At 45.6% G+C, this 20,688-nt stretch overlaps 1 protein-coding gene across 23 annotated transcripts in view; it reads right to left on the bottom strand.

Annotated features, from left to right (window-relative positions):
* NRXN3 (neurexin 3) overlaps positions 1-20,688 on the bottom strand; it is a 2,233,908-nt gene that overhangs the window by 1,732,371 nt on the left and 480,849 nt on the right. The window lies entirely within an intron of this gene.

Raw genomic sequence — 20,688 nt, 5'->3', positions numbered from 1 at the left:
GGCCAAAAAGTACTATGCATGGATTGGGTTCAGAGCACTGTGCTACGAATCATATGAACTACGGGCTGTTGGTGGGGGATGAGATGTTTGTGAGTTAAAAACTCTTTGCAGTGTGTAAGTGATGTACTAGTAAGAGGAACAGTTCAGCTAGGGATACACTCACCTGTTAAATGTGTGTTTATTATTGTGACCTTCTGCCTGTACGTGGGTTCCCCTCACTAGCAAATCATGCACTTACTGGTTCATAAATTATCTCTGACCATTGGAAACCTCCAAAGTGGCAGTAGGCTGTGATTCATTGGTTGGCCATTTTATTTTGGTTTTAAGTACAGGACTCTGGAGAAGGAGATTCATGCTTTTGATTCCTTCACCTAGAGTAATTGCGATGGCTGCTCCAAAATACATTATTGCTACCAAGTAGACCAAGAGGCTGTTTCTTTGGCCTTCTCTTTTTGGGTCTTGTACACAGACGTTGTCTTCGACAGATACAGTGTATCTAAAACTTTAACATACGGATAGAGTAGGGTTCCGGTCAACCCTCTTCAAACCGTTGGCTATTTGTGTTCTTCTTCTATCAGCCATTGGCTGGTGACATTGTCAATCACATCAAAGAGCCAACAGGATATAGAGTTGCACATCTTTTTGTTTCTGTGTCTTCCAGCCTTCTATTGCATGCATTGCAGTGCTGGTAAGTCTTTTTCACTATCTCTGTCTCTCCCTCACTCTCCTTTCTCTTAGCAGTTCTTCAGCATTGTCATTGCTCCACCCCACTCTTCAATTGTGCACTCCCTCATACTTGATTTCCAACCAGCGACCAGGCAACCATCTGCAACTGGTGCAACAGTTGGGGTCATCTCAGAGTGGTGATAAAATAGAACATAAACTAGTTGGCCATCAATGAATGCACAAAATTACAACTAGCCATCAAAGGTTCTTTTTTTTATACCTAATGACTTAAAGCATACACTGATGACCGCCCTTTCTGAGTGCATTTGGGGGGTTTGTGTGCTGAGGTCTGGGGGTTCATATTTAAAGAGTCCTTGTGATAAACAGTGGCAATGGCAAACAAACATTGGCAAAGCCAACAATTCTGAGCCCCGGTGTCACAGGTGAGACCTATTGACTTGCTATTGATGAAACCTACCTTTACTGTTTTATTCTCCGAAGAAATGCAGTAATACAATCCGGTTTCTCTCCTTTTCAGGCTTATCATGTAGTTTTTCGCATTTGCCGTTTTCTCCAACCCATTTATGTGGGTGCTGAAAACTTGCCAACAAAGCTAGAATATAGGAATATTTCCCTTTAAAACTCTTATTTCCTCAAAGTCCACATTCCGGTAATGCGAACCATGGCAGCTGACTGACCCCTAATGAGAATTGGCCATGCAGATCTTATTTGTGTACTCGTCATCTCTGTCATAACTTCCATTTCTGGAAGAATACAACGTAAAGTTACTTACATCATCCAATGTGTAAGTCAAAATCGTATGTGTCCACTGTCCTACCATCTTGGCCATTTCTTATTGTGAATAGTCCATTGCCATTTAGAAAAGCCACCCCGTAGTTAGAAAAGCAGCCCGTTGTCACTCAAATAAAATACAACCCATATGGAATATGTGGGGAAACCTTTTCTCAGCAGCTGTATTTCTGCAGAGTTTTTCAAAGTACAGTAACAAACATATACAGAATGTGTATCAGTAGGAATAGCTTTTGCTAGACAAAATGTAACAAGCATTACAATTTGTATGCGCACATTGCAAAGCATAAGCTTTACAACCTTCAGAAAGGTGTAAAGTTTTTTTTCAAAGAATTTAGCAAAAGTTTCTGAAAAACAAAGAAATGAAACGTTACAGCTTCAAGCATGCCTTATAAAATCCTGCGCTTAATTTGAGCCGGTAGTTTCCAGTGCTTGGACCCAGCAATTAATTGGTTTCCGGTGTTCGTCACCGGCCCTTAATTGTCATCACCACACTTATGACACTTTGCCACGTGGTTCGCGCTGCTCATCCAATTTAGAGATGAACTGAACAACGGTTGTTTATGAACACAATGTACGTTAAACCATACTAATACCTGCTTCCTAAACCCTTCCTTTAGCTTTGGGAACCTGGAATAATGGGAACTGTCGCAATTGCAGGCGAGAGAGATGGATAGTAGCTGTTTTGGTTCCACCATTGGCAGTGATGATAGGGCAATGGGTGGTGTAAGCTGGAGTGGCCTCCTGGTCAGGGCCCTGGCACTTATTATTTTACAAAGTAAGCACTGATAAAAACGTGGTTACGTACAAATACTCTAATTACAGGTTCTTCCTATCAGGCAGGTACTAAGAACAGGTGTGGAAACCATTTTTCGGTTTTTATGCTCCTCACAGGAAATTACGATTCTAGTTGTTGCAAAATTAAGTTTCTACTGCCTTTAAATTATTGAAACCAGAAAAAATTGTTTAAACACACAAAGATGACAAAAAAATAAAAATTGCTGCAAATGGAAAGAAAGCTTTTCCAAAATAATGTATTGGCCTACTAGACCTGGTACAGAAGTGCACTTCGATTTTAGGTGGCTGTGCACGTGCTAAGCACAAGTGAGCCAATGGCGGAAGAGTGCTGACCCATTTCTGCATGTTGTATGCTGTAGTAGGTGAAAGAAAAATATGAATGACAGTAGAAAAAGTTTATGGCTGTAAAGGGCAGACCCTAAGCCACACTATGTGCATAAATATGTATATGTTTTTATTCATTAATGTTTTGATTATATATGGCTTATGAGGTAGCTAAAGTGTTCTGTAAGGCAGCTCTCAAAAATAGTGACTGTAAGCTGAGTGACTTTTTTCCAAGTACAACAGGCCAGTGGCTGATAGGATGGTCTCATGTTAATGCATTTAGATAGAATTTAACAAATTCAGTCCCCCTCACATGCAAAATCGAGGTCAGAATTCATGCCAAATACACATTTATAAGCCACAAAAAGAGGTGGATGGAGTGGACTTAAATAAAATGGAGGCGTTAACAGGCAGGAAAGTAAACAGAAGGTAAATGTAAAGGTTTGATGGGCAGACAGCCCATTGCATAATGGCATGTGACCTTTCTCTGTGACATCACCAGCACCCGCCCTGCCCTGCAGTAGGATTCATCCAGAATCCCAGAGTCCATTGCCAGGCGCGCGGCTTTAACAGGCCTTGCCATGAAACTGGCAGACAGTCCGCCATCTGCCAAGGCATCAGACGCCACTGCGGGAGGCAAATGAAAAGAGATAGGAGGGACAAAATCAGCCTGTTGTCTAAATAGACTCTGGTGTCTGCTGCTCCCTGGAGACTGAGAGACAAAACTGGAATTAAACAGTCCATATGGGAGCGAAGCCTCCAGATTCTGCGGGTAGCCATGTTGGAGTAAGTGTGGAATGTGGAAAGCAGATTGCAGTTTATATTGTGAGTATCAATGCTTACATCAGTCAGACAGGGGTGGGCACCAGCCAACTACGATTTCTTCCACCTCACCCCAAGCCAGAAACCACAGCAACTCCAACTTTTTGCAAACTGACTCAGGCCACTGTTGCCTCAAATCTAGCTTTATGCAGGGGCGGCTCCTCCTAAATGGCGGAGGTGTGTCGCCTCACCTGCTGAAAGCGCAGCAGGCAAACACTAATAAATAAAATGGCTTAATAATGCCATTTTATTTTGTCACCAGCTTGAGCGGTGTACAGCGTGAGTGTGAGGCAGGGGGGCAGGGGCGGGCTTACTCCTGCTATTGCAGGATTACTGATGCCTCCTTTCAGTGCGCATATTAGGTTGGCAGGCTGGCTACCTAGGTCAGGCATTACCTGCGCACAGTACACCTGGCAATCCCCGGTCTGTGAAACAGTCGGTAGGTAGCTGGCACAGGCCCTGAGCCTCAAAATGAGTGCTGGGTTAGCCTACTCCCACCAATCCTGAAGCTGCTCTCACGCTAAGAGCAGCCCCGGGATTGGTCAGGAGTTGCATTCCCCTGGGCAGGAAAGGAAGTTTTTCCCTTTCCTGCTGGTGGACGTCACGTCACACCACCATCGCCGGGAGCATTGGGCAGGTGAGTTGGGCTCATGGTGCCCCCCCCCTTATACTGTCTTTATGTAATTTTATATCAAGATACCTTCACTCACACCAGACTTAATTACTCAAGCCAGGGCCCCACTCATAATATCACAGGTCCATTCTTCAAGAGTGAATGCAGCAGCATTAAGAGATGACCTGCTGCAGGAATAAAACATCATGGTTACAAAAAATGGGGATTGACAGAGAAACAAAGGTCCAACTACCAAAAAACACAAGGATCATGTGAAAGAAAGATGTATAGGGAGTGATCCACAATAAAAACGGCAGGTAGAGACCGGAGGGATGAAAGTAAAAAATGATAGATATATAAGTATAGTGAGCAAAGAGATAAGCATTAGAGCAGGGGCGGAAGGAGGAATTGGGGTTAGTGGAAGAGAATTGTAGAGGTGGATGAAGGTTGGGTTATATATGAGGCAGGAAGCCGGAAGTGCTTGTAGAGGATTGTGATCACTCTTCTGATCTAACAAGTCACAGGAGTTCCAAGGGGTGCTGTTCTCTCTGGACTTAACAAGTCTAGTAAAGACCAAGGTTTTCATTTAGAGTTTGGTGCTCCACCATAAATCGGCAGGGCGCATGCACCGCCCAACTCAGAGTGTCTCCACTCTAGTTACAGTTGGGGAAAGATTAAAGAGCCAGATGTACAGCAGAGGTACCTTCCCTAGCTTGGCCCGAGTTGATCTATGAGCTGGTGGTTCATCCACTGGGGGACAACCAGGTTCCAGGGCCGGTCATCCCACCCTAGTGAGGGCGGGTAAACATCAATCATTTCCCCTGCTCATGTCTGCCATGCAAGGCAAGTGGAAAAGGAGCAGGTAAAATGTAGACTGACCCCCTGTGTGCATTGGGGGGAAAACTACTGCAAGTAGAAGACATTTATTTTCTGTACTGCGAAAACAAACACTCTGGAGTGCATTTTCTCAATACAAAAAACGATACAGAGTAGACAATTTACATTACACCTGCTTGCAGACCTTCAGCTCTGTGAAGGAACCCCCAACGTGTCCCTCCACAGCACAGGGCTCCCTGCCGGTAGGCGGGATCTCGAAATACAGCAGATGGTCCTGCACCAGTGTTGTGGATTCCATGGATCGACCCTCAGTGAGCCATACGACACGGTCTAAATGTGCCCCCAAGTGCCATATGTGTGGCGTTTGGAACTGGAGTATAAATTAAAGATGAGTTCAGGGCAGTTTGGGGGATAGAGCTCGTCAGCAGACTAAATGGGCCAGTGGGTCACAACAGGTGGCCACAGCTTACCCTGAAGGGGGTAGGGAAACAGGGCCTTAAGTAGGGATATGGCCAGGAAAAACCAAAAGGAGGCAACTCTTGGCACTCTTAATTTAAACCAAGTATAACAATAAATAATTACAGAGAGTAAAACAAAAACATCAATATTGTAAATAGACACTCCTTGTTCTAGAAAATAAAAAACAACTAGTTTTACTCTACCTTCTATGGCAGAGCTGAATTAGGTAACAATAACACATTCACGCAGGGGCCTCCCGCTGTGACAGTATGAAACTTGCTTCAAAAGAATCTATCAATTAATTGTCATAAACACCCTCTCTCAAAGTGCACTCTGGAGATAAACAAACGTGGTGAAATCTCTTGATGAGAATGATGTGGTTTAGTCATAGAACAGCAGAACAGACACCACACTAACATGGTGATGATGGTGTCCTCTAAACCACAAGACAACACAATGGGATGGGTCTGAATCAGGCAGCATGGAAGATGGCCAATCAGTCCTCTTAACCTATGAAAAAAGCCTGCAGTGATAGAAGAATGAGCCTATCAACTTGAGCGACGGTCAGGCAGGCAGGGGTGGATTCCATAATGTTCACATTGCATCCTGCAACATTATTGGGATCTGGGAAGTCTACGTAGCACAGTACACATCTTCCATGTCCACGTGGTCTCCCAACTAAGGGTGAAAAAGAGGTTGATATGCTTGCAGTTTGATCTTACTCTTCAGAGGAACTCTCGTCTACAGACCCCTTGTACCCCGGCCTCAGTTCAGCGACTCCATCGCCGACATCGTCAGCATTCACGCCCTCACCTCCACGGACTACATCCTCCTCGGAGACCTGAACTTCCACCTTGAGAAAAACAATGACACCAACTCCACCACCCCGATTGATAACCTCGCCAATGTCGGACTCAGACAGCTCGTCACAACACCCACCCACTCCGCCGGCCACACACTTGATCCCATCTTTTCCGCAAGCCCTCACGTGAACTTCAGCCACACAACCGAACTCCACTGGACTGACCATCGCTGAATCCACTTCACTTTTGCGGAAGCCCACCACGCACCACCGCACTTAACAGCTCCCCCGCCCCAGTTGGGGCAAAATCACCGAAGACCAGCTAAACACCACCCTTGCCCGAAGCCCACCGCTGACCCCACCGATGCCGACACCGCCTCCCGCAACCTCAGACATTGGATCAACAACTGCGCCAACACTCTCGCCCCGATCAAGAAACTCTCCAACAGACACACTAACAAGAAAGCCAGCTGGTTCACTGCAGACCTTCAGGCCTCATAGCAAACCTGCTGCACACTAGAGAAGAAATTGCATAGCGAACAGACACCAGACAGCTACGCTGCCCACAAGAACACCACCTGCAGACACCATCACCTCATCAGATCCGCCAAAAGGACCTCCTTCAAGGACCGACTTGACAACACTGCACACAAAAGCAAAGAGCTCTTCGACATAGTGAAGGATCTCTCCAACCCCAGCCACAACACCGACAACATCCCACCATCACAAGACCTGTGTATCTCACAACCTGACCGCCCCAACAACCACCGACACCTCAGACCCCGCAGCCACCACCCACATCGATCCCCTTCTCACATGGACCAACATAAGCGACAACAACACCATCAAAACACCATGAACACCATCCACTCCGGCTCTCCGTCGGACCCATGCCCACACCACATCTTCAACAAGGCTGGCGCCACCATCGCACCCCATCTCTGCAAGGCCATCAACATCTCCTTCGAGACTGCGGCCTTTCCGGAGAGCTGATAGCACGCCGAGACCAATGCCTTACTGAAGAAACCCAAGGCGGACCCAAGGGATCTCAAGAACTTCAGGCCCATCTCCCGGCTTCCGTTCCCGGCGAAGGTCATCGAGAAGACCGTCAACAGACAACTGACCCGCTACCTCGAGGAGAACAACATCCCAGACCCATCCCAGTCCAGGTTCCGCAGCAACCACAGTACCGAGACTGCCCTCATCGCTGCCACCGATGTCATCAGTGCCCTGCTGGACAACGGCGAAACCGCGGCCCTCATCCTCCTGGACCTATCAGCTGGCTTCGACATGGTCTGCCCCCACACCCTACGCACATGCCTCCACAATGCAGGGATCCGAGACAAGGCTCTGGAATGGACCACCTTCTTCCTCTCTGGTAGAACCCAGAGCGTCCGCCTCCCCCCTTTCCGATCTGAAGCCTCCGAGATAATCTGCGGCGTACCCCAAGGATCATCCCTCAGCCCGACATTGTTCAACATCTACATGGCTCCGCTCACCCAAGTCTCCAGACTGCACGACCTCAACATCCTTGCCTACGCTGACAACACCCAGGTGATCCACTCCCTCACCAAAGACCCCTCACTGCCTAACCCAACTTCCAGAAACGAATGAAAGCCGTCGCCGAGTGGATGAAGAACAGCCGCCTGAAGCTGAACTCGGACAAGACTGAGGTCCACATCCTTGGAACCACCCCCTCAGCCTGGGACGACTCCTGGTGGCCATCCGCACTGGGAGCAGCACCAACACCCAACCCACCGACCACGCACGCATCCTGGGGTTTATCCTCGACTCAACACTCACCATGGCCAAGCAAGTCAACGCTGTCTTGTCCTCCTGCTTCAACACCCTCTGCATGCTCCGCAAGATCTACAGGTGGATCCCCACTGAAACAAGAAGAACGGTCATCCAGGCCCTCGTCAGCAGCAGGTTGGACTACAGAAACGCCCTCTTCGCAGGAGCCTCGGCCGAACTCCTGAAACATATACAACACATACAGAACGCCTCTGCTCTCCTGATCCTCAACATTCCGCACCACAGCCACATCACACCACACCTAGGAGACCTGCACTGGCTTCCCGTCAACAAGAGAATCACCTTCAAGCTCCTCATCCACGCACACAAGACGCTCCACAATACCGGACCGGCATTCCTCAACAGACGACTCACCCTCTACACCCCAAACCGACAGCTCCACTCCGCCGACCCTGCCCTCTCCACCATCCCCCGCATCCGAAGAGCGACCACCGGTGGCAGATCATTGTCCCACCTCGCAGCCAAGACCTGTACCACTCTCCCCCTCCTACTAACCTTCAGGAGGCTTCTCAAGAACTGGCTATTCGAGCAGTAGCAGCACCCCTCCCCCCATCACCTTGAGACCTTCATGGGTGAGTAGTGCACTTTACAAATGTATTGAGTGATTGATTGATTGATTGAAAGGGATGTCATTCCAAATAATTTTGGGTGCATAAATGTAGAAGGACTTTTACCCGGTTTTTACTTTTTTAGGACTTTTTCTTCTCCAGTCTGATGGTATCCTGGCTGCGGGTGCACTGAGAGTCAGCAGACCTGGTATGCCTCCCAACTGGATAGGCAGGGGTGGACAGTCCTGATGATTTTGCAGATGCTGCAGCTTGTTCTAACAACGGTGAAGGCTAGAAAGGGGGAGTAGTGCAATTCCATTATAGGAGTGATGTGGTCCTAGTTAAAGGCCTTTCATGAGCTGGAGTTGAACGGCAGGATGTAGAATGCCCTCCAGGGGCCAATATGGAGTCTAGGAGGCTGTGGAAGAGGGGGTTGCCACCACCAGATGCACAAATAGAAGGGTTTGATCAATACTTCAGACATATCTGTCTGGTGGAAATGGTTTCACTTTCTTCAGTAGAGAGAGCTGGTACCAAGCCATTGTGGGTATGTGCTTCTTGAGGATGAGCTCAGAGTCCAGATTGAGTACAAAAGATTTGGCATTGGATCAAAAGTTGGGCTCAAATCTGGCCTGTTCATATCATTAAGCCAGATTTGGACTCTGTGTAGAGTGTTGCTCTTATCCAATAGTAGGAATTCGGTCTTGGTGGAGTTGAGACTTAAGTAGGTGCTGGGAATCTAGGTCTGGAAGTGGTGCAGCCAGTGTTTGGGGTATCGGATGCCTGGAGTAAAGAAGATTTTTAAGTAGAGGCATGGTGTTATCTTTGTATTAGGGAAAATTGATTCTGTTATAAGCGAGAAGCGAAGAGCTCCATGAAAAGGCTGAAGATGACAAATAAAAAGGAAATCTGTGGACTCTGCAGGTGATATGGATCTTCTGGGATCCAGAGGTGGCCATGGGAATGATCTGGTGTTGGTTGTAAAGACAGCTGGAGAACCAGTAAAGTGCACTGCAAGTGAATCCCATTTGAGACATCACGGTCCTGAATGGCGTGAATGAGTGTGGGGTGTCAACAGTGTCAAAGGCAGCTGAATGGTCCACAAATATCAAGAACCGGGGTCACCTTTGTTTATGGTCAGGATGGCATTGTTTAGGATTTGTAAAATAGCTTTTCCATGCTGCAGCATGAATTGAAACTGGATTAGAGGTCATGCAATAGATGATTAGTGTTGATTTGACGTTGGAATTGTGTATAAACCGTTTTTTCGTTGATCTTGCCTATTAAAAGCTTTGAATGATGGGCTGGTAGTTAATGAGGTCACCAGGATTTAGCATGGATTTCTTCACGATTGGGAGGGTCTGTCCTGCCTTGAGACCTTCTGGAAAGATGCCTTGAGAAAAGGACGCATTGATAATGGTGCATAGGGGTGAGAGATCTTCTCCGGAGTGGGACTGGATGAAGGACGAAGGTAAAAACTTGTCTTCGTAGGAAGTGGCTTTGAAGAATTTGAGGATTTAGGGGAGGTCTGTGAGAGATACAATTGTGTAATCCAGGGCAAGTGGATGGGTGTCAGAGTAGAAACAGACATAGTGCAGTCCATGTGCTGTTGGTTCACTGAAGAAGAAGTTGCACTTATCTGTGCAGTACCACCTACAGTTTCTCGAGCCTTGCTTATCTTAATAATAGTCATAGTTGCAATACGGGAAAAGAAGGAACACCTGAGGCCTACTGCTACCTCAAGCTAGCCTTGATTCAGGGACTAAATTTGTTCCTAGGAGTTTCCCCTGATGAGCTAAGAAGTCTCCTTTCGGAGGATGTCACCTGAGCTCAATATTCCTCAAAGGTGCCCTGTGCTTGAGAAGCGCAATAAATACAGCATGGCGCATACACTCAAATCACCTGTAATTCCCTGGCTAGATTCTAATGACCACTCAGCACATAAACTTCAACACATTTTCTTAGTCCTACCTAGCCTATCTGCAAAGGTTGTGCTGTGGCTCTGAGCGCCCCTGCGGTGTTCTCAGTGGCGGGTGACTGGTATCTAGGCATGTCTTTTTTGTGCCTCCTAATATGCCCTTGGGCTAGGGGCTTCGCCTCCCTGGAGCCCCACCACATCTGTCGTATGGTATACAATAGCTTGGAGGGATATGATTTTTCTGCCAGGGTTGGGCACAGTAGTGGCCCGGTTGGGGTGCTAAGATCATCCTGAAGCAGAAGTTGACAGTCTCCCTTCTCTATAGTGTGACTGACCTCCACCAAGCCCTGATAGCCTAGGTGCGACGGGTCCTGCCCACAGCAGTGATGTGGAGAGTGTGCCAGCCCACTCCCCCCTGCTGAGAGCTTCCCTCCACCCAAGGGGGCACAGGAGCGGGGAGCACATGAGTCCCCAAGAGGGTCTAAGGATGGGTGGTGGCGATGACCAGGGGTGCTGGTGAACTTGCTCTCCGATTCTCTGGAGGGCTTAAAGAGGAGAGGAGTTCCAGAAACTTATAGAGAGGAGAAAGGCGTAGATAAAGAACTGTGGAGAGTGTTAATGAGAGGAAAAGGCGGGAGTGGAGAGATCAAGTCACGAAGCGAGAGAAAGAGTCGTGAGTGGATGAAGGATTTAAGTGACATTGAAAGGTGAGAGAGGGAGACATTGGGGCAAGAGAGGAAAAAGGGGTAGAGAAAGAGGTTGAGAGTTAGATGATCAAAGAGAGACCTGGGGAAGGGGTGGGGAGAAAAGAGGAGGAGAATGTGGTTGTCAATGGAGGGGTAACATATAGGGAGGGGCATACGGACAAATTGGTTCTGAGGGGAGAATACATTGAAAAACAACACGAAGGGAGTGAAGATGCTGTGATGAAAATGGCTCATGAGTGAAATAATGGTGGCTGCAGGGGAATGAGAAGGGGGGGCAGGGGTGAGAAGAAGAAATGCACAAAGAATAGAGAGGTTATGCAGAGAGTGCAGAAAGAGCAAAAGGAAAAAGAGATATAAGATAGAGAGAGAGCGAGAGAGGTTAAGCAAAGGAGGGAAGAGGTGGGCGGGAGCGAGCGAGGACAAGAGATGTTTTACTGCATTGTTAAAGACTGGGAGACGAGCAGTGATTTACACACGCAGAGGCCATGCAAGAAATAAAATGTGTCTGGAGACACAGCAACTAATAACCCAATCAGGGCACCTATCAGGAGACACAAAGACTTCAGCTCAATAGCTGTCACGCTGTGGCATGAATTATTACCGAGATCAAAATCAATGAAAAACTTAAGCAAAGTGTTCTGCGGGCGGCGCGGGCGCTTGCAGCCAGTCGCCACTGGGGGGCAGGCTACGGTCGCCAGAGAGCAGCAGCAAATCGACAGAGCAGACAGGCAGCTCGGACTGCACAGCTGAGGCACGTCATCGCTGCTCGTGCAGCACGGGCTGGGCTGAAAAAGGTGTCCAAACATTGTTCAAAGCAAGTCTCCAAATGATACGTGATTTGTAGTGAAATGCGCTCCCACCACCCCGAACTCCATAACATTAGCCTCATGTATTGAACTAAACACTCTCTCTAAATCACTGCCCTGTACAAAGCACCCACTGAAAAAATCACAGACAAGCTCCGAATCAATACCCGCTTAGGTTACTGGATCAATGCTGCAGCTTTAGATGCCCCTCAGTTGGGATTAGAATGGTTTGTCGATCAGTCAGTGCACTTCAACGGAGAGTCATTCAGTCACAGATCACCACCGTCGTGCATTTCAACGAAGTTTCACTCAGTGTCACTCATTCCTAGAATACTTCCCTCACATAATGCACTGGGAGACCAACTGGATGTTGGACAGCACTGACCTCGTACAACCTAACAAAGTCCCACTCCTTCCTGCATCACCGGCTTCATTCACTTCACTGTAGTGTCACTCATTCCTAGGTCACCATCAGCATACACTGCAACTGAGTGTCACTCATTCTAACTTCAGAATTCTGTAGTGGGAAACAACCATTACAATGCAGTCATTACAGCGCACTACCTTTATAACACAGCTGTTACAACGCAACTGCCTTTACATCGCATGCCATTTCAATGCAAGCCATTACAACGCATGTTACTACAAACCATGCCATTACAACGCATACCATTACTATGCATATCAGTACAATGCATTATAAGGTAAGTAATGGGAATTTATTTTGTTTTAGGGTGGGGATGGGTTTTGGGGTACATATGGATAGTACTTTTACCCCTACACTATCCAACACTTACCCTCCTATTGCACTCACTGGAGTGGGAATAGTCTTTTTTACCCCACACTATCCGACACTTACCCTACTGTTGCACTCACTGGAGTGGGAATAGTAATTTTTACCCCTACACTATCCAACACTTACCCCACTGTTGCACCAAAAGTAGTATGCGTTGTAATGGTAGCTTCTAAAAATGTGTTGTAATGGAATGTGTTGTAAAATCATGCGTCATAATGGTAGTTGCAATGTAAAACTGCGTTGTAAAGGCATGCGTTGTAATTGTTTGCATTGTAACATCATATATTCTTCTGTAGTATTTCGGTGGAGTGTTGCACATTGCTATATCAACATCATTGCCAGGACCACTGGAGGAATGCACAGGGGAGGACCACATTATGCGGCATAGTTGACTAAGTTATGTGGCAAGAAAAGACACATTATGCAGTGTAATGTAGCATATTTTGTGATAGTACTACTTTATTGTTTTATCATTTTTACATATGCTAGCACTGTCTGGGCAAATGTTTCACCTCATTAGTACCAGTTTAACACCCAAAGACAGCAATAAACTACTGAAAAATAACTAGCAAACCTTAGCAAAGGATTTACCACTTTGCAGCAAAACAAGTCACTGCTTTTTTATGACTTTTGATCTGTTTGAGCTGGAAAATATTTTTTTGGGGTAAAATATCGAGGTAATGCAGCAGATGATAGATGATGTGGCAAATGTGACAAATCCATAATTATGCTGAAAAGGCCATGGCCTTAATATCCCATCATTCCACTGGCTTTGATCATTATTAATCTAATACTTCAATGGATTTGTGTTCACTCCCAAACTACCATCATCCAATCAAGTTTCACTCATTTCCAGGCCACCATCACCCTCAATAGAGTCTCACTCATTACCACTGTCTAGTACCTAAATGGAGTCTTTGGAATCACCATTGTCATGCACTTCAGCCAAGTCTCACTCATTTCCAGCAATAACGCAATAACGCACATCCCTGTCTGATAATATAACGATAATGTCAATTTTATTGTGTGAATTAACATGAAATGTGTTAAACTCTGCCTCTTTTTTTGTCCTCTATTTAAGAATCCAGCAATTTGGACCTCCCCAAACGCAGCTTTGAAGACATCCCATTGCTCCTGTGGACACAAGATTGCCTTGCGCACTAGTGAGAAATTAAGCTCTTCCTGTCGGTGCATCTCTGCTCTTTCAACATCGCCTCCTTCTAAAAGATGAACAAATGAATACAACGCTCAAGCCCTTAGCACTGTTTGAGATGGAAGCATCTCAGGCCTGTGTCAGGCCCTAGAAGGAGCTTCTATGAAGTTGGACCCGGTGTTTCTCTACCCTGAGAAAGAAGCTGCTGCTGCAGTGGAGAAAGGAGGCTCACTCTGTCTTACATGACCTAAACATTCAAAAAGAGCAGTCCATTGCAACAAAAGAGGGCTAAATATGTAAAATGACGTCACATGCTGTTTAGAAACTTTATTCGAGAATGAGCAAGGATGTAATTGCTGTCCTGGATGCCAAGAGATTGGCTTAATGTTTTCTACTGGGGAGCAGGGTACTCCACAAACTTGGAACCAGAATAAAAATCCAAGTCTTCCATTGTCTGACGCCTAAATCTAGAAACAAGTCGACAGAGGCAGTGTGCTCGAGCTTAGAACCCGCAAAGGGGTACAGGTAAAGGGACGGGTTTACTCCAAAGAACCTGAGCCCAACCTGCAAAGCACTTAGCTTGTGTTGGAAGCTACTGCAGATCATCAGATGCTGGTAGAAGCAGGGCCATTCAAATTAAGAGATTCTGCAGCCACAGCTTTTCCATATAATGGATTGGTGGCATTTGCCACATAATCCATCATCTGATGCATAATTTGCAGATTTCACTCCAAAAAATCCTTTCTAGCTCAAACTGATAGAAAATTACAAACAAAGGTGCAATACGTGCTTCCACGCAGTGGCAAGTCTAACTAGTCACCCATCAGTACCTGGTTTTTGTATTCAGGGCTTAAGCTAGTACTAATTAGGGGATTTTAAGCACATCATATAAATAGCTATTAAAATGGCAATATAATGAAATGTTACTTACAAAGTCTGTGCCTCATTTTGCCGCATAATTTTAAATTTCTTGCTGCATGATTTTGGCAACCCTGCTGATTTTTTTGGTTCTACATTGCCATCTAATTCCAGTGGGCCTGCTCTGAAAAACACATATCAAAATGACTGAAGCCCCGCCCCAAGTACAGTTCGATAGACCAGACTCCTGTCTGGGCCATAAAAATACTACATCCGTACATACAGTTACAAGCATTTAAGATCTGAACATGAAGAGGAGAAAGGATAAAAGGGATATATATCCTCAACTGGAAAAAGACAGAAGTAAACATTTTATCCACTTCCATTAAGGGTTTCTAAACTTGTCTCATGCCCTGATATTTAATATCATCTGCTGGGTGTAGCGCAGTGCTTAATTTGAGACGGTGGTTTCAGGTGCTTGGCACCAGCACTTAATTGTCAGCACCACTATGGTGACAATCCACCACATGGTACTGTCTTATTTTGAGATAAGTGCAACAACGGTGTTTATTCAGTCAAACCTCATTGAAAATTAATAATTCCAGCCTCTCACGCCATTTTTATAGCTTTCTGTGGCCTACAATAGTCTGAATTGTCACAGTTGTAGGCGTGTGATGGTTAGGTGTTATGTTGTTGGTACTGGCAAGAGCAATATATGCTGAAGGCTGCAGTATCCTCCTGAGAAGGGCTCCAGCACTTACAAATTAAGCACTGGTATAGAGACTTAATCAGCGCCACTAACCAGATCAAAGAATCAAAGTAGTCTTCAAAGCCACCCATCTTAAATCTCTCCACCTTGCCTGCATTCAGTTTCAAATTTCACTCATCTTCTAATTTTTGAGCGGAGAGGCACTTACAGAACTGGGATGACTATGACCACATATATACAGCGGGCGAGCTCTGCGTATCTTGAAGGTATGTGTAGAAGCAGAAGATAAATAAGCAGATATTGATGACAAGTACCTGAATATGGAGGTTTAACGAGATCAGCATTAGAGGGACCCTTGGGGACTCAGAACATGATTGGGTGTTTCTAAAAAATCATAAAAGGGCAAACACTGACACAACACCATCAAGAATCGAATAAACTAAGCTAACACCAAATGTGATCATACAAGACCTGTCCACACAAGGCATGTGATCAATGAAGTAGTGTGGCTCACTGGTGTGAAGTAGTGTGGCTCACTGGTTAGAGGCGGCAGACCCGAGAGCAGAGGACGGCCCGGGACCAGGGTTCGATTCCCGGCGCGGCAGGTTTCTGGACCAGGGTCAGTGGACTCGATAATTCTCTCGCCTCGGTGCCCACTCTGATCAGCGATCACACTCGGCAACTCTGAGCATTAGCTTGCCTCATCTTCACTAACGGCCCCACCAGACCGCAGGGGATGCCTGGTCTCACCCTGGAGATACCCATTAAGGGACCATCTCTCAGGGAAGCCAGGAAGGGTTTCGCAGCGGTCGAAGCGCCTTGGGACCCTCCGGGTAAGTAGTGCGCTATATAAATGCCTATACATTACATTACAGTATCCTGTGAGCTAGAAATCAGAGGCCACCGATGAACCAAAAAGACCCAATGCTGCGACTCCGACTGCGTCTGCATTAAGGTGCGGCGAGTCTAATACTGCGGGAAAAAAAAGAGTTCATGTCCCCAGCCAGCTAAAATCCAGATTTGTGTTTGTAAAGAAACTGAGAGGATTCAAAATGGTGCCAAAGTCAAACAGTACCTGCTTTTTCTGCCAACTTAACTCCAGTGGGAAGTCAAGAAATTGACCCGAAGTTGGCCAGATTTGCAAGGTCAAGTAAAGGTTTTCCAACAAAGGAGGAACAATAGATTTCTTTACGTGGCTGGTGGGGCTGCATCTGTTTGAAGAGATTCCTTTTGGGTCGAAATCAGAGGCAGGGTTAACCGAGGGGATTAAAAGCACAGAACGGCTCGTGCAGAAGAATTCATCAGCAAGCCAGATTTAATTCTTTGTAATAAAATGGCCTCTGGCGACTTAAAAAAAAAAATAAGAACTCAGACTCTTCAATGAAAAGTGAACTGTAAAGCTGCTCTACTTTTGTAAGAGGAGCTCAAGCTCCAAGAGATAAACTCCTCGTGGTGCTAATTTTATTTGTTAAGAATTTGGTTATGTTAATGAAGAAATAAATTCTGCATTTGCTGAATGGTTGTGTAAACAGAAGCTGCGACTTGCATGATTTTTGTAAGTGTGGAAAAGGTTCCTTTGGAATGTTACCGGCAACTTAGACCCTTCATTCAAATAATTAAGTTTACGTGTTCTAACAATAGATGTGTACCCATAAGACTAGGAACTATATTGTAAACAATCCGTTCTAGGAAGGATTCCACACCACATGCATATATGTACTGTCACAAACTGAAGGGAGTCAACGTTTGCCATCATACACACTAGAGGCGATACCTGGCTGTAGTCATGACGTACTTACCACGACAACAGTAAGTTGATGGCTCACAGTATGGAATAACTTGTGGCATGGCACGATATTTTCTACATGAATGGATATTTCCAAAGAGCACAAGAACTACTCAGAGACTTTCTGGTACTTATTAAAATAACTAATCAGTTCATCAGGACCATTCCTATCTTGCATAAAGGCTGATCATCCCTGTTTTCCCAGACTCCCCATCATTTTTGTCTATGGCCTAAGTATGAACATAATGGATACAAACATGGATGGTGTACAGTGAAAAACGGGCACATGGACTCGTATCCTACAGAGGGAGGGGTTGTCACTACCAAGCACAGAATTATTTCAGCACCAGGACAGCTCCATGCACAGAAAGAAATAGAAAGAAGCCCCTATGGACTAATCTAGAGTTTGGATGACAGGGTACACTGTGCAAAAAAAAACAACAGAGTACTCTGCTCACCAAACAATTGGTCCAGCAGCCTCCTTTAGAGATGGCAGGACCGTTCGTATTCATTTAATGGAGCATCCGTTGGCTCTATTGACCAAAAACTTCCTTCAATGGCCTTACAGAGTAGGGGCAGTAAGAGGAAGGACATTACACCATACGCTTTATTAAGGGCGTTTTTATCCATGAGGGATAGGACAAAACATCAATGACCCCCCGAACCCCGGAGTAAAAAATCCCAGGGTGTGGGGTCACTTGATTTTTTGTTTTTAAAAAATTATTACTTTTTTGGGAGTTTGCTTTTAAACAATTAAAAAATGTCAAAAAGTTTAGTGTACGGCTGTCAAAACCAATAATGGTCAAACACCAAACATATAGAATGCTCAGACAGTGGTTCCATTCAATGTACAGAGATGAATTTATACAAAGATACCGAAGCACTGAATAAACAATTCCAACAAATCAATTCCACAAACTAGTGTTTGTAGAAAATCCAATCCAAAGGAATTAATTCACATAATTGCGCTGCAAATTCAATGATCCTTGTGAATATGTCATAAAAACAACAGCCGACACGTGTTTCACCACGAAGAGTGACTTTTTCAAGGCTGTGAATGTATAAAGTTATGATAAGACAGGAATACTCAACATAATATACACATCTTATAAGAATTAAAAAAAATAGAAGAAGTCAGACATCCATAGATGATATAATATACTGTGTTGCCCACGTGAAGTGAGGAAAAAGTACGCCGTGCCAACAGAATAAAAAAACTCAAGGGAACTGTGGTCCAAAGACAGTGTCTAAGAGATAGAAACCCACAAACATTGTAGTCCAAAATATCATACATAAGCTGGTATAATAGCCAACATGAGCGGAGAAACAAGACAATGTCATCAACATTATATCAAAACTTCTAAAAAGTCCACATGCCGTAAAGTGTTAGAAAACAGTGATTGTTCATGCAAGTAGATAAATCTTACCATGCAATGTGGTGTATAAGGTAAATCCTATGTTAAAGATCTTCAGGCCATATGGTATAGTAGTTAACTATGTTCAAAGATGAAACTTAATCAATATATTGCCTTAAAGTCCTCATTTATAAAAATAACCAAATACAAAGTACACTAGGGAGACATACTCGTGCATATAAGGGTGCAAGTATGCTTGAAGTACAGATTCAAATGATCTCCGATGTCAAAAACGTGCTCCCTCCTAAGTATGTGGAGATACAGCTCACTTGATAATTGCGGGCAGTGAGTTCAGGAGTCCATAGTAAGTTCCCACCTTTGCTTGTGCATAAGTCACACATAAGTGAACATCAATACAGTCACTTCACAGACAAATCTGCATCCTATCTATTTGCCAATAAACGTCTCACGGTTAGTACGGCGTCCGTTGCATATGGAATGTGATGCCGATTAGTCCTCGTGTTTTAAGCTTTTGTATAGGAATAAGACAAAGGACTCCGAATTTAGCCATAATATCATCAAAATGTTCGTCCATCTTTTAGTGTTATGAAGCTCCATGCTTCAATATATAAATCTACGAGTAGTACATATGTATACAAGTGAACCGCCCCTGATAATCATTTAACAATAACATCAAGCTGAATTAAAGTATACAAATATGTCTACTAGATCTTGGTTTATCTCATGTAGAGACCTGTTAAGTCAGCAGGCATATGCATGCTACTGAACACCATTTGCTGTGTCATAATTCTCAACACAGGCCAAAAGTACCAAAAAGAGGGTGGGTGGGGAGGGAGACACTGCAAAGCCCTCAATCATTGGTAAATATATCCATCAGCAGAATATCCCCCAAAACTTCTATTGTTGCACTAAGCACCATCCTGGAACAGAGTATTACTCAAAATACGATAACTCGCTCCTAAAGAGTACAGGCCTAGGTGTGAGGGCCGTAGAAGTCCGCCCATTTTGCAAGTGTATAGTCAAACACCAATGTCCTGTCAATGTATTAAATCAAATAAGAGAATAAAGGGGTTGGAAAAACAATGTAAAGTCCCCAATCATAGTCACAAAAAATTCCAGAAATAAACCCCATTGTTGCGCATTTCCATATGCACCATAGTGAAACAGAGTAGTGTCTAAAGATGATACCAATAACTTTAGACCAACCAGGCCCGGACTGGCCGTTGAGGGCACCGGGCAATTCCCTGGTGGGCCGCATGGTTGGGGGCCGGTTTTGGGCCTCTGGGGCCGTTTTTGTTACAGGGCCGTTATGCTGCAAAAATAGCCCTGTAACAAAAACGGCCGAAAACCGGCCCTGTCACAGAGCGTGGTCGCACCTCTTCCCCTCCCCTCTCCTCACGGAGGGGGGAGGGGGGGGCGGCCGAGCACTTTGCCAGGGCCGGTTCTGGTTCCCAGTCCAGCCCTGAGACCAACGGGCGGAGAAGACGGAGACACAGAAAATAAGGACACTAGGGGCCGTAGTACAGAAAGTGCCCCGGGGGTGCAACGGGCATTTGCGCCCACTTAAAGCACCCCCAGGGCACTTTAGTGTCGCAGAAGGGGTCACAGACACTTGTGCGTCCTTTCTGTAATACCGATAGCACTGGCGCACATAAAGCGCTTGCGCTATCTGCAGGGGGTGTTTCCTCACTTGCATTGGGGAATGACCCATGCAAATGAGGGAATTCCTTTGCCCCCGCTGTAGTATTACAGACTTGGTTACAGAGGCAAAGAATCTGTCAGGTGGCACACTGTCAGTGTGCCCCCTGAGAGCAGCCCTCTGGCGAGGGGAATAGGGTCCCAAGGACCCCCAGACATCCCCTTGCAGGTAGGAGCAGTCCCTGAGTGCACCCACCTGCAAGGGGATCTCTAATCCCCCTTCAAAGTGCGGGCGGCTTTCGGCCTGCACTATGAAAATACAGACCGGCTATAAAGCAGCCATTTCATTTTCCACCTGAATGCGCTGCCCCCAGGGCAGCACAACTCTACAGCTGCCCGGGGGGTGCAGCACATTCATCATAATTGGGGTCATTTTCATTGTTTACA

This window comes from Lissotriton vulgaris, chromosome 9 (genome assembly GCF_964263255.1).
Source record: "Lissotriton vulgaris chromosome 9, aLisVul1.2, whole genome shotgun sequence".
NCBI lineage: Eukaryota > Metazoa > Chordata > Amphibia > Caudata > Salamandridae > Lissotriton > Lissotriton vulgaris.
This window is presented reverse-complemented; position numbering and strand designations above follow the sequence as displayed.